Below are 19040 nucleotides of genomic sequence, written 5' to 3' on the forward strand. Positions count from 1 at the left end.
AGGACAGGAGGAGTTTTTTTAAATTTTTCTAAGAACAAAGTCACAATAACTAAATCACCTTTTATAAGACTTAGACCATAATCTCAGTGAGAATCACCCAGCAAAACAATATGAATAAGACAGGAACCATCTTAAGGTTACAGGTTTTTTTAAGATATAATAATTTTATTAAACTGTATAAGATTGACAAATAGATAAACATAGCAAACGTGGCTGAGAACTTTAATGCCAGTATTTCACAACCATTATCATGACCAGATTAATATCAATGAGTTAAAGATTTTTAAGTTTACCACCTGAATGTCATAGCATCCTGCTACTAGCCAGGACCATCATTTGTTACTCTGATTAAAGCCCTAATGTAATAGTAATCTTATATATCTCATTGAGCCTGTAATCTGCTCAAGGACTTTAAGCCTTAATCATCTTTACCTTTAACCTTTTGTTTAAGCTTACTCGTATTTCACACCTTCATCTACATGCTTTTACCTTACAATCTACGTAACTACTCTGTAACAATCTTTTTCATCAAAGATTTACCAACATTTATAAAGTTTCCTCTTCAGTTTATCTTTCTTAGTCAGTTCATCTCATAACTACCAAAAAAACTCTGTCCTTACCTTTTAATATGACAAATAAGTTTTTTTTTTCCCAGTAGTTGGAGTTTAGCAGTAGGAAATATGGGTATAGTTTAACTTAATTTTGATTTGAAACATGACAATATAATAAATTTATCAACTTATTACAAAGAGTAAAGTCTGAACTATATGAACAATCAGGTTGAGAAAAAAATCTGAAGAATAAAAACTTTTAAGCCAACCCATTTTATCACAGGCAACCCAAATCTTATTCAGTTTAAGTCCCATAACCATTTCATATCATTTTTATATCCTTTCAATAATACACCTTACAACAATCTTTTTTCTTATAAATTCTTTTTTTTTTTTGATTGAAAAATATATCTCTTTTTGTAGAAGTAACATTAGAATTTGGTATATACATATGTCTATTATTGTAGTTAAACATGAACAAGCATGTTTTCAAAAACATAGAGGTTAATTATTTTAAATACACTGTAAACCTGGTTTTAATAATTTGAAATCATCTTAACATATAACATTTAATTACCAGAAGCATTGGAACAATTAATAATCATAAAGTTTGTCATATGTAAGGACAGACGACGTGAAATATAGAACATATGACATGACATGGTTGGCCAACATTAGAAATGACAACATGGAACATGGAGAGACATCCTTTAAGATTTTAGTTGTTTTCAATTGGTGAGGACCTAATCTTAACAGGGCAACAGCCAGTTGTTTGAATTTAAAGTTGACAATTTTTCTTTGGTAGATAGTAATGAAGAGAAGGAGGAAAGTTTCCCTTTTAAGAAAAAAAATCCTAGAAGCTGTATCGTGATTTTAACTTTTATCAATGAGAAACAAATTAACTATCTATATGTACAAGAACTTAAACAGGTCCAGTAAAGACAGGAGTTTCTTTAAGAGGAAAGAGTTTGTATTTGACTTAGTGAGATGGCTTGAATGTGGAGAGAGAGGGAGAGACATTGGCAAGTAATAGCCAGATGACAGAACTGTGCGTGTTTTAGAAGAGGCAGGATTTTAGAGGGGTTTTAGTGACAGGAGGATTTTGTAGGTATAACAAGGAGTACAAAGAGAAGGACGGGAACGGAGGGCAAAGAAGCCTTGAAGGTAGGGAACTTCAGACGACTTCCCATGTCTTCTGAGAAAGTTATCAAGATTAATAAGGATGAAAATCAAAAGTACTAAATTTAGGTCAGTGGTGGCCATTATCTAAGTAACATTGTGGCCAAATTTGAACAGAGAGCCAGAGTAATTTGGCAGGCAGGAGTTCAGGAAGTTCGAGTTTCTTTAAATTAGCCTTCAGACATGCCAATGGAGTGTCTTTTAGAAAAAATAATTTAGAGCCCATTTTTGGAGAACAAGGACTAGAGGGGCAATCCCGACACCAGGGACATAATATAATCCCAGGCTTAGGCAAGACAAAGGAAACACAAGAATTAGAGGGAGCATCCTCACATTCATAATGCTTGGGGTGCCTGGTGGAATGACATGTGGGAGGCTCCTGGAGTCTCCAATCCTCCATGAACAGAAAAGTGAGAAATTGCCAGAGTTTCTAAGTTCTGTGGCAGAGCGCCTCCACCACAGACTGAGAACAAATACCTTGTCCTGAAATAAGTTGATGAGGGTGAGGATGCGGCAGATCACATGGTGAGAGGCCTCTAATATGAAGTTCAGAAGTCCGGTGGGAGAGGGTGAAAGAAGAGAGGGAAGAAGCACCCAGGTATCAAGCTGGAAAGATTAGAGGCTTCCGGTCACAGGTGGCTGTTTTAGTTCATAGTAGTGAGCACAGTGAGTTTTTGTTACCCTGAGGGGGTGAAATATTGGCAGGGAGATGGAGAGGAGAGAGAACTGTGACCTGGTGGGTTACCTAAAGGGCTGTCAGAGACTCACCTGAGCTCAGAGAGAGATTTCGGACATTCATCAGGGAGTAGCCCTGGCCAGAATTCCTCAGTCTGCACAAATGAGCTGCTGAGTTCACACAATCCAAGGGTAAGAGTGAGAGGAAGAAGAGAAGGAAAAAGCTGTCAGGTGTCGAGTTGGGTTTACACAGGGCACCAAATATAGCTCTCTGAGCGGTGAGGCTGAACAGAACTTGCACCATTCACGTAGACAAAAGCCACAAAAGACCAGAAGTCTCAGGTCAGACTGGTGACCATTTAGTCCAAATAGTGAGCTTGGCGAGTGCCTCTGTTCCCAAGGGAATGTCACACTGGCAGGGAGGTGGAGAGAAGAAGGGGTACCATGCAGCCCGAAAGCCCTGGAGGGGTATCTGAGTCATGGCACCAGAAATGTAAGGAAAGTGTAAGAGAAAAGCAAAATAGAACACCAGATTTGATCTCTACAGACAGACTGTTTTTTTTATTAGAGACAACAGTGAGGGGCAATAGCTTTCCCCTGGGATGGAGGCGGAAGCACTGGGCCAGACTGGGGTACAAGCTATAAGGATGATCCTTAAAAAAACAAAACACACAAACAAAAAAACAGACAGTACCAGCTGCAGGTTCAAGGGAAGTAGATAAGGAACTATAGTTATTTGTGTCTTTACTCAGAATAAGCATTTTTTGGGAAAACTTGTCTAAGGAGTATAACCCACCAGACTGTGGTTTCTGTTCCCTCAAGGTTTTCTGGGCTAAGGGAAGTTTAGTTTATCATCAGGGAGTGGACAGGCCCCAAGGCCATGTTTCTGAAGTTCCTTTGTTGTCTGCTTGTCTTAGGGGCAGTTATTCACTCTTTAGTTCCCCCCAGTTTTCAGAGAGGTCTATTAACTCTTCACACAGAAAGTTCCTTTTGTTTATGACTTTCAAAAACTACACTTGGGGTAGAGAAAATGGCTCAACAGTTTCAAGTGTTTACTGACCTGGGTTTGATTTCTCAGTACCCATGTAAAATGAGACTCACAAAGTGGCACATGTATTTGGAGTTTGTTTGCAGAGGCCAGAGTCTCTGTCATGCCCATACTCACTCTTTTTCTCTCACGCGTTTTAAAACAATTTCTTTTATGTGATCCTCTGAATTCAAAATCAAAATGGAAATGTGTAAATGCACAAAAACCCATGAAATCCGGGATTGGATGGATTATCGTGTGAGACTGGAGTCTGGATGCAGTAAAATCTATTAAAGTCTTTCTTTACTGCAAGAATATGCCATAGAACTCAGTATGCTAAATATGTTTTAAAATTTAAAATTTAAAATGGAAGGACAGCTCCATGGGATAAAGGCCTAGCATCTTCCAAGAAAGAGGATGTATGTCACAAGCAATTTCACATTCATTATCACTAACCTCCCTTTTCTTAAAAAAAAAAAAGCCTAAAGTAAGTTTTCTTCTCTTAGGGTTAAAAACCTTACTGTCACACTGGCATAAGAACTGCCAGTCATTTAATTTTTCTTTTTTTTGTTTTTATTTTCTTCTAAATTATGAAATATTGATGTTCTTAAAGGGGGGATCACAAATGGTGGGGCTTGTTTAAGGAAAACGGATTCTGGTGGTTTGATTCAGTTGTCCCCCATAAACTTAGGAGTTCTAAATGCTAGGTTCCCAGCTGATGGAGATTTGGGAATTAACTCCAGGAGGCAGTGTATTGTTTTGGATGGCATGAGGATGAACCATGAATTGCAGTGGAGACCTCAGTGGAGATGCCAGGACAACAAGATGGCTGCTAAGGAAAGTTGCTCACCCTGATGATGTTTCCTAGGACTGTGAGTAGCCTAGCTGGAGGGGCAGAATTGGAAGTCCAGAGACATGTTGCTGGTTAGAGTTATGGCACTGGAAGATTTGTCACTAACTAGAGTTGTTGGACTTGAAGCTACAGAGTTTGATGTTTGCCCTGGTTGTTTTAAATTTTGTATTGGCTGAATATTTCTTTGCTATGCCCAATACCATGTTTTGTAGAGTGAATGTTTATTCTGTGCCATTAAGGACTTTTTTTTATTATTAATATGGCTCAGTTAAAAGACCTTGAACTGTGAGGATGTTTGAACACCATCGGGATTGATAAAAAATAAATAAATAAATAAATAAATAAAACTGGGCTGGAGAGATGGCTTAGCGGTTAAGTGCTTGCCTGTGAAGCCTAAGGACCCCGGTTTGAGGCTCGGTTCCCCGGGTCCCATGTTAGCCAGATGCACAAGGGGGTGCACGCGTCTGGAGCTCGTTTGCAGAGGCTGGAAGCCCTGGCGCGCCCATTCTCTCTCTCTTCCTCTATTTGTCTTTCTCTCTGTGTCTGTCGCTCTCAAATAAATAAATAAATAAATAAATAAATAAATAAATAAATAAAATTTAAAAAAAACTATGGGAACTTTTAAAGTTGGATGAATACATTGCATTTTATATCACATATGGTTATCAGTTTATGGGGGCCAGAGGCCAAATGTGGTGGTTGGCTTCAGGTGTCCCCTATAAACCTAGGTGTTCTAAATGCTGAGTTCCAAGCTGATGGAGATTTGGGAATTAACAGCTCCTGGGAGGAGTGCATTGTTTGCATTGTTGGGGGCAGGCTTATGGGTGTTATAGCCAGTTTCCCCATGTCAGTGTTTGGCACACTTTCCTGTTGCTATGGTCCATCTTATGTTGGCCAGGGGGTGATGTCCACCTTCTGCTCATGTCATCATTTTTCCCTGCCATCGTGGAGCTTTCCCCTCAAGCCTGTAAGCCAAAATAAACTTCTTTTTTTTTTTCCTACAAGCTGCTCTTGGTTGGATGATTTTTACCAGCAATGCGAACCTGACTGCAACAGGAGTTTAAGAGAAACTGAGACTTTTAGAGAAGGATTAGAGCAGAGTTGCAGGCACATGTAGAGTTCACTTATGTAAAGCCACAAGTGTACGGAGGACAAAATGTGGGAGGTCATGTGAGGAGGTTTAGAAGGAATTCCCATGGCATTTGCCATGTGCTTTCCCCGTGGAAGAAAATTAAAAGAGAAAATGGTGCTGACTTAAAAATCTCAAAGCGGAAAGCAAGTAATTCTGAAGAGAAACAAGTAATGAAGAGAGTTACACTCATGGTTACCCTAAGTTTAAAGAAATTACACCACTAATAGGCCCAGTTAGAGAAGGCATCCACGTGGTAGATTTTGAGTGTAAGGGAAACATGCATGTGGTAGCTTCGGAGACCAGAGGAAAACCGTGCATGCAGTCAAAGGGAGAAGTTACCTCCAAACTGTAAAGCAGAGCTTAACAGAAAAGTTTCTTCAGACCAAGAAACAGTATTATTCTTTCCCCCTCACCCAGTGAGGGGAAAGCTAGGCTCACATGTGTCCAAGAAGAGATGAAAGTGAATCCAGAGAAAGCTCCACAAAGAGGAAAAAGGCCTAGTCAACCTACTTTAATGGCTGGATAGGCCCTTGGCAATTGCCTCTTTGGCCCAAAAAACAAGTATGAATATGAATTTCAATCTTTCACTATTCATACATAAACATCAAGGCAGTATTGACAACCTTTGATAAACTGAGTATCAGGAATACAAGCTGGTCTGTCATATAAGCACTCATGAAGATCAACACAACAGATCTGGACAAGCAATAGGGATCAGGAAAATCTTTGGTTTTAAAAGAATTGTCTTTATCTCCTACATTTTTGTATATATACATTCTTAAATAATATCCTCAGAACTATTACATTATCTCTGATATTTTTGAACTGAAAGGATGTTATGGTATACTCTTAGATGGATATGCAGTTTTTAGGATATGGTGTGTGTGTGTGTGTGTGTGTGTGTGTGTGTTATGGATATGTGTCTAAAGCATGTAGAGGCCTGAGGAGAACAGTTGAGTGTCCATCCTCTACCATTCATCTGGATATTTCCTTGAGAGAAAGTCTCTCTGCTAAAACATAGCTGCAGTTTTCACAAGCCCCAGTAATTCTCCAGTTCCTGTGCCTGACGGGAGTGAGGTAGCATGGCCATGCTTATGCAACTGTTTAGGGGGGTCCTGGCAAATCAAACTTTGGTTGTCTCAGATAATCTCTTGGGCCTTCATGCTTGTGGCAAATGCTATTACTGACTTAGCCATCTCCCCAGCTTTTAAAATTTTTTTGGATATGTGTACAGTGATATAGTGCGTGTGTGGTGTTTGTACATGGGAGTGCAGGTGGGCATGCCCCATGTGCACATGTGGAGGCCAGAAACAGTTTGTGTCATTCTATTATCACTAATTTGTGTGTCTTCTTGAGACAGTGTAGAGGCTCTTGGTGAACTTGGAGTCTCATTTTTCCATAAGACTGCCTGACCAGCAAGTCTCAGACATTCTCCAGTCTTGGTCTCTGCTCACCATAGGACTGGGTTTGTAGGCATGTGTGGCCATGCCTGATTGTTTATGTGGATGCTAAGGAACTGAGATCAGGATGATTCAGGCCCTCTCCATCCCTCATGCTTGTGCAACAAGTGCTCTTACCCACTGATCCATCTCTCTGAACCTTTCATTACTATTTTCAATGAAAGCATTAATACTTGGTGTATTAGGAAGCAGAAAAGAGTATTAAGAAAACTTCCTGTAGCTTTCAAAAGTTTCCATTCAACAGATTACTGATCCCATGAAATATTTCTTTAAAGCTACGGTTCTAGGACCATTATCAAGCATTTCATACTATTATTTGCTTCTACTGCTAATTTACTGTGCATGTACTCATTACAGAAGTAGACATGAAAAAATATTAATTTTACATAGTTTGTGCCCACATTTTTATCATGGAAAAATCTTACTAATACTCTACATAGATGATATTATGGCAAATATTAGATTATACAAACTGTTGGAAATAGCAGAATGGCCTTGGGACCAGGGACTACAGAAGACCATAAACATATCTGAGAGTAACAAGGAGAGAGCCACACTTTCAGGGCCAATTAACAATCTGACTTTGTGTTTTTGGCTTTTGTGTATAGAGAGTGTATGTTGTGGTATGTATGTAGGGTGTGGTATAAGTACATGAATGTCCAGATGTGTATACTCTCTGTGAACACAGCAGAGTTCAGAGGAGAAGGTTTAATGTCCTCTATCTCTATTCTTATTATTTCCTGGACACAGAGTTTCTCACCAATCCTGGAACTGATGTTTTCTTTCAGACTGGCTGGCCAGTCAGCCCTGTGTCACTGCTTTCCACAGGACTGGTGTTTCAGGTGTTCATGGCCATGCTTAGTGTTTACATGTGTGCAGGGACTGAATTTAGGCCCTGCCAGGCCCTCCTACTTATGTCACAGTGCTTTAACCTGCTTAGCCATCTCCCCTGTTCCAGCATCATGAAATCTGACCACTTAGACTACTACTAGTAGAGATCTCTGTCACATCATGATTTGGTCCTGGACATAAGGCAGCGACTGAAGCCACTGGAAATGCAGCCTGGTTCTCTTTAGCCAGACCAGCTAAGTCAATCCATTATTGTTTTAAATGATTGCACTAATTCCAAAGAGATGATATACCATGTTTCAGATCATCTTGTTGGTCAGTAGCACCTCTGGAATGGAAGCCTAGGTCTTTGAGTCCAGACTCACAGAATTTCTACCCATAGTGGCAACTTCTAGCCAGTGATTACTGTTGATATAAATATACTTGAACATTTTTAGTATTACTTTTGAGTTCATTTAAGTCTATGATTAAAACCGACAATGGAAGGATGATAAGTGTTTAAAAAAATGTTAATATAAGGTAAAGAGTCATGTTTACTATTTCTTTTATGACACAACTTCTAGTGTTCCTAAGCTATTGAAGAAATAGAAATCAGTAGCATGTATGGTGATAAGTATAATATAGTGAGTATGAATATAGTATAATACTGTTATCACCCTTCTACTGAGCATAGACAGCTCAAAAGAATCTATATGCCTCTAACAAATCTTACATCAAAATTCACCTTGTGTTTATAGAGTATTCACATATCAGGAGAATTTTCACTTTTATTATTTGGGGGAATTAAAGTAACTTCATATCCCACATCTGCCTTTTCACAAGACTTTGAGCTTAAATGTCTTTATTATAATAATGTTAGTAATATATAATAATATTTGTTGTGTTACTGGACTAAGTGTTTTAAATTTATTATTTAATTACTATAAAATCTTATAGGGTATGTTTTATAATTTAAATAAAACAATGTAGAAATAAATGATCAGGTAATTTTTAACTTCCTACATATTTCATACTTCTTTTTTCTTTTCTTTTTTTTTTTTTAGGTAGAGTCTCATTCTAGCTCAGGCTGACCTGGAATTTACTGTGAGTCTCAAGGTGGCCACAAACACATGGCGATCCTACCTCTGCCTCCCAAGGGCTGGGACTGAAGGCATGTGCCACCATACACAACAGATCTCATAACTCTTAAGTGGCAGAGACAAGAGCTAAACACAAGGCAGATTGACTCCATAGCTGGGATTCTTCCACCATCAGAGTGTATGTAGCACTCCATGGGCATCTCTTAGTGTCCTTGTGTCCACTAGTGATTCTTCACTGTTCACTTCAAAACCTTAAGTAGCAGAATCACCTAGAGAACATGTTTAAAATAGGCAACTTAACCCTCTCCCCAAGATGCTCTGATCTAATACTACACTAGGTAGTTTCAGAAAGCACAGCAGGGTTGGGGCAGAAGCTGTAGTTCATTGGCACTGTGCTTATTTACCATGCTCAAGGCCCATGTTCCACTCCCTAGCAGCACACAAATCTGAGTGTGGTAGCACATTTCTGTGATCCCAGTACACAAGAGGTCTAGGCAGAAGGATTAATTTAAGGTTACTCTATGTTATTCTAGGGAGTGACAGGGCAGCCTGGGATATATGATACCCTATCTCAAAAAAAAAAAAAGCACCACATTGCGGATCTAAGCCCTTTCATTTAGATAGGAGAACTGACTTCCTCATCAAAATCACTGAATGCACATGGGGAGCCATGAGGGTTAGAAGGATGTGTAACGCCACCATACTAATTTGTAACTGTACCTCATCTCAGAAAGTCTATACGTCCCCTTGGCACACAGTGAAGTCCTCAAGAACAAGCACAAATGCCTACTATGATTTTGCCTGGTGTGCAACAGGTGCTCAGTTAATGCTTTCTGCTTATGGTTGGGCATTGTTTTCTAAGGACAACACCAAGGTGGTTTGCTCAAAAGACTCTTAAGTGTTCAGACTAATAATTGTCCGCTGCTCTGATGATGGTAAAACCACACTGCTGCATATAGAAACCCCAGTAAGTGGTCTTAGTTGTTCACCATATGGGCAAAAAGGAAGGGAATGGGTCAGGAACCAACAGAGCAAAGGAGGAAACAACATTTAAATGACACCTGGCTAGAAAAACTGCGCATTAATTGAGAAATTAAATATAATTATTTGTCTTCATTTCAACATTAAGCATCATGCCAAGTTACCAAATTGCAGTATTTTCTTAATTCTTTTGGGTTGGCTTCCAGAGGACTCAAATAAATTACCTAGTCACCCACCTCCTCTGCAGCCTACCTGGCTCACTACAGGCTGATGCGAGACCAGGTTAAGCAACTAGCAATCTTTTTTTTTTTTTTTTTTAAATTTTTTAATTTATTTGTTTGAGAGCGACAGACACAGAGAGAAAGACAGATAGAGGGAGAGAGAGAGAATGGGCGCGCCAGGGCTTCCAGCCTCTGCAAAGGAACTCCAGACGCGTGCGCCTCCTTGTGCATCTGGCTAACGTGGGACCTGAGGAACCGAGCCTCGAACCGGGGTCCTTAGGCTTCACAGGCAAGCGCTTAACCGCTAAGCCATCTCTCCAGCCCACTAGCAATCTTTTTAAACATCATTTCCTAAAGTACCATCAGGAGTGATTCTAGGTTTTCCCCTTAAAGCTATTTTCCTCATTTATTTGTTTTTTGAAGCATTTATGCTGACAGTTCTTTGCTGTTATTTCTGAAGCAAATCAAGAAAACTAATTTGCCTTTGTTGATTTTTGAAAGCTACCCCAATGGGAGCAGTTTGCTGTGACCAGCATTGCTGCCTGCAGGTGAGAGGAGGCAAACAGGAAGGCTGTTTCACAGACAGGTGAGCACACTGACACAGTTAGCCCTCTGCGTCTGTGGATTCAACCAACCTCAGATTGAAGGCTTTTAAACTGCTCCTGTACTGGAAAATACAGACTGTTTAACGTCTTTGTCACTATTCTCTGCACAGTATAGCACAACAGATACTTACATGGCATTGGTATCATGTTAAGAACGTATGTAACCTAAAGATGATTACAGTATATGTGGAGATATGCACAGGTTATATGCAAACATTTTGATGCTATATAAGGTATTTGAGCTTCTATGTTTTTTAAATTAATTTTTTGACAATTTCATAAATGTACCTAACATATTATGATCATATTCAGTCCCCATTACTTTTTCTTATGCCCCTTGCACTCACAGTGATCCTCTCCCCAAATAGTCCTTCTTCTACTTCTACTTTCTATTTGTTTGTTTGTTTGCTTATTTGTTGGTCATGGGGGCTTTGAACAAATTGTCCTTAGATACTGGGAACTAGCATTACTATATTCTAAAGCTGAGAAACAGAATTTCTGATTTTGAGAAGAACCAGAGAGCATATAATCCAGACTGCCCATGAATCCACACTTACTTTGTCTATCAGTGTGTCCACAGAAGCCACTGCTTTCTGTGATATACATTCCTGTATTTCTTCGGCATGGGAATGTTTTGCAGATGTAACGCTAACTGTAAGTTAGTAGAGAAACTCTTTACAGGCTAAGAAACTGGAGAAAACTGGTAGCACATTTCAGGATGATGTGAAAGGCATTTGGAATACAGGATGGATGGAAGAGCTCTGAACTCACTTGGAATATATAGGTTTTATCTCCCTCCCTAAACTGTTCTTCCTCTGTAAAACCAGGATTTGAGATCAATAGTTTTCAGCACTGCAATATCTCTATCAAACCTTCCAAGGCTCAGGGTCCATTGCGGAAGAGGTGGCAGAAAGAATGTAAGAGTCAAAGGACGGGTAGGACTCCTTACAACATGCTCCTCCATACACAAAATGCCCTGGATATCCAGGATATCCATGACCTTACAGCACTTAACACTACCTACACAAGACCATCATAATGGGAAGAAAAGATGATGACATCAAAATGAAAGAAAGAATGATTGAGAGGGGGAGGGGATCTGATGGAAAGTGGAGTTTCAAAGGGGAAAGTAGGGGGAGGAAGGGAATTGCCATGGGATATTTACAATCATTGAAGTTGTTAATTATAAAAAATAACAAAAATTTAAAAATAAAAACAAAATACATGTTAAAAAAATAAAAATAAATTTACTTAGCCAAGAAAATAAACTGGATAAGAAAAGAAATGAACATTGGCATTAACTTTTAAAAACAACTTTAAAAGCATATGACTTGAAGTCTACATTACACATATTTAATCCAGTAATCCATGTATTTCTAAATTTCAATATTAGAGTGCTATTAAAGAAAACTGTAGATCTCAAATCCTGAAAAACATTAGGTTATTATGGGGATGGGGAGGCATAATTTGTTGGTATTATCTTTTTATGACATTAATTGAGATAGTTTTTGAAATGTACTGAAAGACAATAAAATGAACAAATGTTAAAATAAAAAATCACTTATCCTGATGCAAATATTTTTCTGCATATCACTTCTCTGAACATCTGTGCATATATTGTAATAAATCCATGTAATGTACTTTCTATTTCACTTATATTTTTCCATAAACATAAAGTTTCTACATAATTATATTCAAGTGGCTCATGACACCAAACTATATTACTACATCATAGTACATGAGTGTTTTAGTTTGTCACTTTTCCTATTTTTTATATTTTATTTATTTATTTTATTTATTAGAGAGAGGCAAATAGAAAGAATGGGCATTCTAGGTTCTTCAACTGCCACAAAGGAAATCCAGACACATGTGCCACCTTATGCATCTGGTATACATGGGTCCTGAGAAATCGAACCTGGGTCCTTCCACTTTCCAGGCAAGTACCTTTACTGCTAAGCCATCTCTCCAGCCTCAGTCTTCCTACTAATATTGATTGCAATAAAAAAATGTTTGTGCTTATAGTGGTTTAGTCTGTTCAAAGACAAGATTTTCTAAAGCAATGGGTACAAATATATCTGTAACTTTTGCAATAGATGACCATATTACTTTGCAATGAATATATTAACTGAAAATGTCATTAGCAAGGAAAATGCATTTAATTTTTCACTAGAAATTCACCATTTTTATTATGTAATATTTTACACATTTCAGAACTTGACCAGGTGATGTTACAGATTATCTTTAAAAAAGATCCTCAACAATTTTTCTTTGACCCTACTCACAAAAATTTGAGCATGCCCTGAAGATTCATTTATTTACTCATATTTATTAAAAAGCTCTATACCAGGCACAACTATGTACTGATGATATGTTATAACCTGTATATTCAAAGGTGTACTTTACTTTGAGGATTCATTTTCTCAAAGAGAGAAGTTTATAGAAGCATAAATGTGTCATCAGCTCTATTACAGCATAGTCCATGACGTATTAGAGTGAGCACACAGGAAAAGATGGCAAGTAGTCATTGTTTTTCTGTAGTAGTGTACTTTCAAGGAAATATAGGAGGTCTCAATAATTACCAGAACAATTTTTATATAAAATCAACCCTGCCTGATTTATTTTATGTGTATTTGAGTGTATATATGTATATATACACACATATATATATATACTCAAATATATATACACACACACACATACACACACACACACACACACACACACACACACACACATATATATATATACACTCAAATATATATACACACACACACACACACATATATATACTCAAATATATATATACACACATATATATATACTCAAATATATATATACATATATATATACTCAAATATATATATATATATATATATATACACACACACACATATGTATTAAAGTAAGACTTTAATATATACATACACACACACACACACACACACACACACACACACACACACATATATATATATATATATATATATATATAGTCTGATAATACATATAATATATGAAAGGTTATAATCAGGTTAATATTAATTTTGATGTTTGACTTCCTCTTACATGGCTCTACATTCCTCTCTGCCCCAAATGCAGTGCTCCTAGTAAATACTTAGTTAATCTCTAATATTTCTGTCTCTTTTCCTTCATTCCCAAGCCTTTATATAACATTATTTGGATTAAAATGGTTTTGACTAAAAAATTTCACAAGGACTCCTTCTTCAAAAAGTCTAGTAATTCTTCACATCTCTCTCACAACCTCCTTAAAGTAACCCCATGTATCATGGAGGATTTAATATACAACATCTGCTATAGTAGAACATTTATATATCATTCATTATTTTTGAAAAATAATCTTCCAAAATGCTTACAGACTTAATTACATAAACCTTTCTCAATTTTTAGTGGAATAAAACAGTCAGACTTGTTTAGGGAGCTTGGGACTGACATCTTTTGTACTCTGGTGGATAGAGTCTACATCTTAAGATTTTTGGCTTAAGAAATTCCTCCAGGTTGGCCACATTTCTTTTCTTCAGAAGTATTATTGGAAGTTCTCCCATCCTACACACCACCTATTCAAGGAATTGATATTGCCAAACTTCTATTAAAATTGAACAATGCCTGTATTGTTAAAACCACACTTCTGATATGACTTGTTATAATTCAATAGAAAAGACAAAACCCAGGATCATAGGAGAGTCTATTAATTCATTTTTTCTATTTACAACATTCCCATTTTGTGTCATTGATTTGAAAGCATTATCACTATTTCTTAGATAAATTAGTGCCTTGAATCTCATAAATGAACTTGGTATAACAATTCCATACTGGCATATGGTAGACATTTCTGTAACTCATGCAATTCATCTTTAGTGGTTTTTATTTTGAATTCTCTTTGCAAATGCAGTGTTGGTTCATTTTACTTCATGAAACCCTTATGTAAGTATTGTTCTCTACAAACAAGGCAACATAATGTGGAAACAAATTATCTGAAAGCAAATTTAAAAGACTGAATATTTTAAAATGGAAATTACTCAAGCTTTCTAGTAAGTAGATGAGCAAGACAAGGCAAACAGTATTTGCCTTAGCTCTCTAAAGACAGAGCCCATGTTGAGCATAGTTCACATATTTCTCCCCACACCTTCCTCCCTTCTGCCTCTGACTTTAAGCACATTCAGGAAAAGCACACAGCTCTAGAGAAATAAATTTTGAAGTCATCATAATTCTGGGAAATTTTTCAAAATAAGGTAGAATCATTTTGTTAGGTCAATATAGAGCAAGGAAATCTTAGGTGGCAATCTAAGTTAGTTATAGAAAATCTCTCTTGTTTACTGCCTGTGTAAAACAGAAACTCGTAATGTTTACAGGGCACTTAAGAAAACTGTCCTGCATTTTTAACACAATTTCAAAACTCCAGCACTCAAAAATTTGTATAGAAACTTAAAGTGACTTTCCAGAAATGGGAGCTGGTTAAGAGTAGTGTGTAATTAACTTGCCTGTCATCCATTAGGCTAACAGTTAACAATGGTGAACACTGGCTGAAATGCTAAGTATCAATTTAAAATAGCATTCAGAATGTATTTCAGGTTTTTGATTTCAGTAAATATTTTGCTTCCAATAAATACGTGAGTTTATAAAAGGTATTTCCAAACACAGGAAGGATTTCAAGTCCCCACCACATACTCACCACTTAAATGTCTTCAAAAGTTAGTGTACTTCCCTCACCCTGTATCATCTCAAAATACTTTCTACACATGTAGCTGGTCTTCCTAGCAGCACAGTAGAATTCCTCCAGCAGATACTTAGACAGTGGAGAGCCAGAGCAGAACTTGGTGCTGTGATTCATGTTCCTGTGTCCCTCATTCACGTAAGGGCACAGATAGATCATCTGCTCCCTCCTGGAGAGGTCTTAATTTCAGCTTGATTGAGCACTCTGCTCTATGCCTGGAGGCAGTGACAGAGTATGGGCCCTGAATCTGCCAGCAGTTCCTCAACAAACAGCTGAAGGCTGAGCATGGCACTGACCTCTCAAAGACTGTGTCTCCATCTGTCAAGCAGTATTGGTAATAGCAACTTTCCCACAATGAGAGCTAAATAAAATAATGTATGGAGCTAGCCAGCCTAGTGCAAAGCAAGCAGTATGACTTTAATAAATGCCAACTGTTTTTATTAAGACACACCAACTTACAAACCACCTCCACACACCAACACTACTTTATAATAAACCTTCGGCATTGACTCTAAGAACTATGCAGGAGAGAAGACAGATCTATTTTAGCTTAGTACGCTTCAATGGTAAAAACTGTTTGGGGAATGTTTTATCAAGTAAAACAGTACAGGTCAAGATGAGGGAAATTAATTAATTTTTAGGCATTTTTAATTTTTATGGTTAGGTTTTCATGCAGAGACCATATTGTTTCCTTTTTATTTTCATGTTTATTACTAACATGGATAGATATAGATACATGTAACCCCTAAAGACTTTTGAGTTTCACACTAACTTTTTAAATATTTTATTTACTTATTTGAGAGAGAGGAAGAGGAGAAGAGAAGAGAAAAAAAGAAAAGGAAGACAGCATGGGTACACCAGGACTTCTTGCCATGGCAAATGAACTCCAGACAGAAGCACCCACCATTTTGTACATTGAGCTTTATACGGGTACCAGAAATTGAACCCTGGCCAGCAGGCATTGCAAGTGAGTGCCTTTATCTGCTGAGCTATCCCCTTAATCCACACAGTAATTTTTTCATGTCAGTGTTATTTTATATTATAGTCCCCCTAATTAATATACTGAACAACATAAAATATAACCATAGCAATTAGTAGAAGTGAAAAGGGCCCAGACACTCAAAGCTTGAGGAAAATTACTATAAATTATTTCTACCCATCTATTTTGATTGTTGTCTTTCCATCCCATCATTCCTTCTACTGTTTCTTATAGATGACAAGTTCTACTTCAGGTACTGTGATGGTTAATTTCAACATGATCCGCTGCAGGATTAACTAGGGGGCATGCATCTCAGCCAATCTGTGAGGGCATTTTCAGGAAGAAGAAACTAAAGGAGGAAGAGGAAGACTCTCCCCAGAGTGGGAAACTGTTCCTTCAGCAGCCTAGATACCAAGAAGCCTTGGTGAGAATAAGGGCTGCTTTTGCCTGGCTGCCCTTGCTACTTGATGATGGATACAACAAACCTGGTCTTTGCTGGAATCAGAACCCAGCTTCAGTCTGCCCATGTGGAGTAGAGACCAGTAGTTCTCCATGAATCCTTGAAGCCTTCAGAGCCAAATTATGTCTGTGGCATCCAGCCTCTTGGAATAAGCAACTTTCAGCGTGTCATTATTTTACTACCCAGCCTAGGTATATAAGCCAATCTAACAAACCTCTTCTGTAATCCATTAATCCTATCAATCACCCTCCAGTAGAACCTGACTAATATGGGGGCCTGTGATAAGCTTTGAGGATTGAGAATTGTTTATTCTGTGTGTTCCTATAGTTAAGAATGGCTCAAAGACCAGTCCCCACATTTCCAGACTTTATGATTTCTACAGCTAAATATTTGGTAATTTTTCTGCTCGGTACTACCTTATTAGGGCTACTATAATAAACATACTGAGGAGTAGTTAAAATGGCAGGCATTTTACTCAGCTCTGGAGAGTGGAAGTCCAAGCTCAAGGTGCTGGCTGGTTTCCTTCCTCTTGAGTTAAGTTACAGATGACCACCTTCTTGTTTTGTCTGTGAATAGGATCCTTCCTCTGTGAATGTACATGCCTGATATGACTGTCTTTTTCTGATCTTTTCCTTTAAGTAAGGACACTGACAGTCACATTTTTCATCATCTCTTCAATGGTCCTTTCTCCAAATATATTAATATTCCAGACACTGAATTAGAATTTTAATATATGAATATGGAGAGTGAGGGTGTATTAGTCAGGGTTCTCTAAAGGAACAGAACTGCTAGAATGAATTATTTTAAAAGGGGGATTTATTGGATAAGCTTACAGTTGTACAGTAGCAGTTGCAGGCCTGAGAATCACCGAACCTGGTAGCTGCTCAGTCCTCATGTCCAGAAGCCTCAGCAGTCCCGACCTGTCACTGCAGATGGTGCCAGAGAGCCTGGAGGCTTCCTGAGGAGTCGCTGGGTTTCTATCCACTCAGGTCTTCAGTTGATGCTGGTCTTTAGTCCGCACTGGTCTTCAATCCATGCTGGATGGTAGTGAGCAGCTCTGGCAGCCAAGTGAAGGGAGGAAGGAAGGAAGGAACTCTTTTTTACCCAGAACTTCTTTATATCAAGTCCCCCTCTGAACAGGGCCACCCACTCTGGAGGAAGGGCTCACCCTGTGGGAAAGACTTCCTCCTTTAGTTGATCCTTCCTAGAAGCAACCTGTGGATTACTACACAGATCAAGTTGACAACACCTTAACTATCACAAGTCTACCCCTTGTCAACTTGGCATCAAATCATGTCTCCTTACATCATACTTAATTTCCTAATGAAAACAGTAACAAGCTCATAATTCTGCCTAACATAACAAATATCCCACATACAACCGGAACTGCAAAATCTTCCCCCCAACACAAAGCTTAGTCTCTAATATAATGGGTCTAATATAAATTCAACAGTTAGCTAATGATATAATCATAATATTGGTGTAGATACATACAAGCACTCTGTTATCAAGGCAGGACAGAAACATTGCAATCACAGTCCTCGATTCTATAACTGGTCACGTGGCCTTAGCTGCCTTCTTCTACTACCCATTCTGTATTCCCTCCACCTTCAGCAAGCACCTCAGCAGGTCTTGGTTCTTTACCTGGAGGGGTAACCCATACCTTCATTCCTGAAGGATCTGGGCCATTTATCACACTACTTCTATTGGGTTGTTGCAGTTGTCCATTGACTTTGACAACAGGACATGGTAACACTTAACAGAGACCCTAAAGGATCTCCTGCACTCCAGGCATACTCTTCCTTACCTCCATTGTAGAGGAGCAGTGAAATTTCCCCCTGGTAATCTGGATCAATCACCCCTGAAGTCACTGTAACTCCTTTCTCATCCTGTTCACTCAAGGGCATTAGGAACCCAAAGTGACCATGGGGAAGTCTTAGCTCCCAGTTCAATGGAATGTTCTTTGTGTCTCCTGGCAAAAGCACTCCCTGTTCTGGGACCAAGACTTGTAGTCCAGCAGAGCATAAGGTTGTGGGAACAGGAAGCAAAAACATAGCTAATGGGTCACTTGGGGTGATGGTAAGTGGGACCATTCCCATTTTTCACCCCTTGATTCCTGGACCCGTGAATTCAGGCTATAAGAGAAACAGTACCATATATAGGACACTGATTCAGAGCATATACAGCCTGCTGGAGAGGAGTACATTTTTTTTTTGTTAAAGGGACTGCTACTATAATATACATTCACACAGCCATA

At 38.3% G+C, this 19040-nt stretch overlaps 1 protein-coding gene across 2 annotated transcripts in view; it reads right to left on the reverse strand.

Annotated features, from left to right (window-relative positions):
* The window catches only part of Sema6d (semaphorin 6D), a 736415-nt gene that overhangs the window by 692168 nt on the left and 25207 nt on the right, over positions 1-19040 (reverse strand). The window lies entirely within an intron of this gene.

Source organism: Jaculus jaculus, chromosome 8, assembly GCF_020740685.1.
Source record: "Jaculus jaculus isolate mJacJac1 chromosome 8, mJacJac1.mat.Y.cur, whole genome shotgun sequence".
Taxonomy (NCBI): Eukaryota; Metazoa; Chordata; class Mammalia; order Rodentia; family Dipodidae; genus Jaculus; species Jaculus jaculus.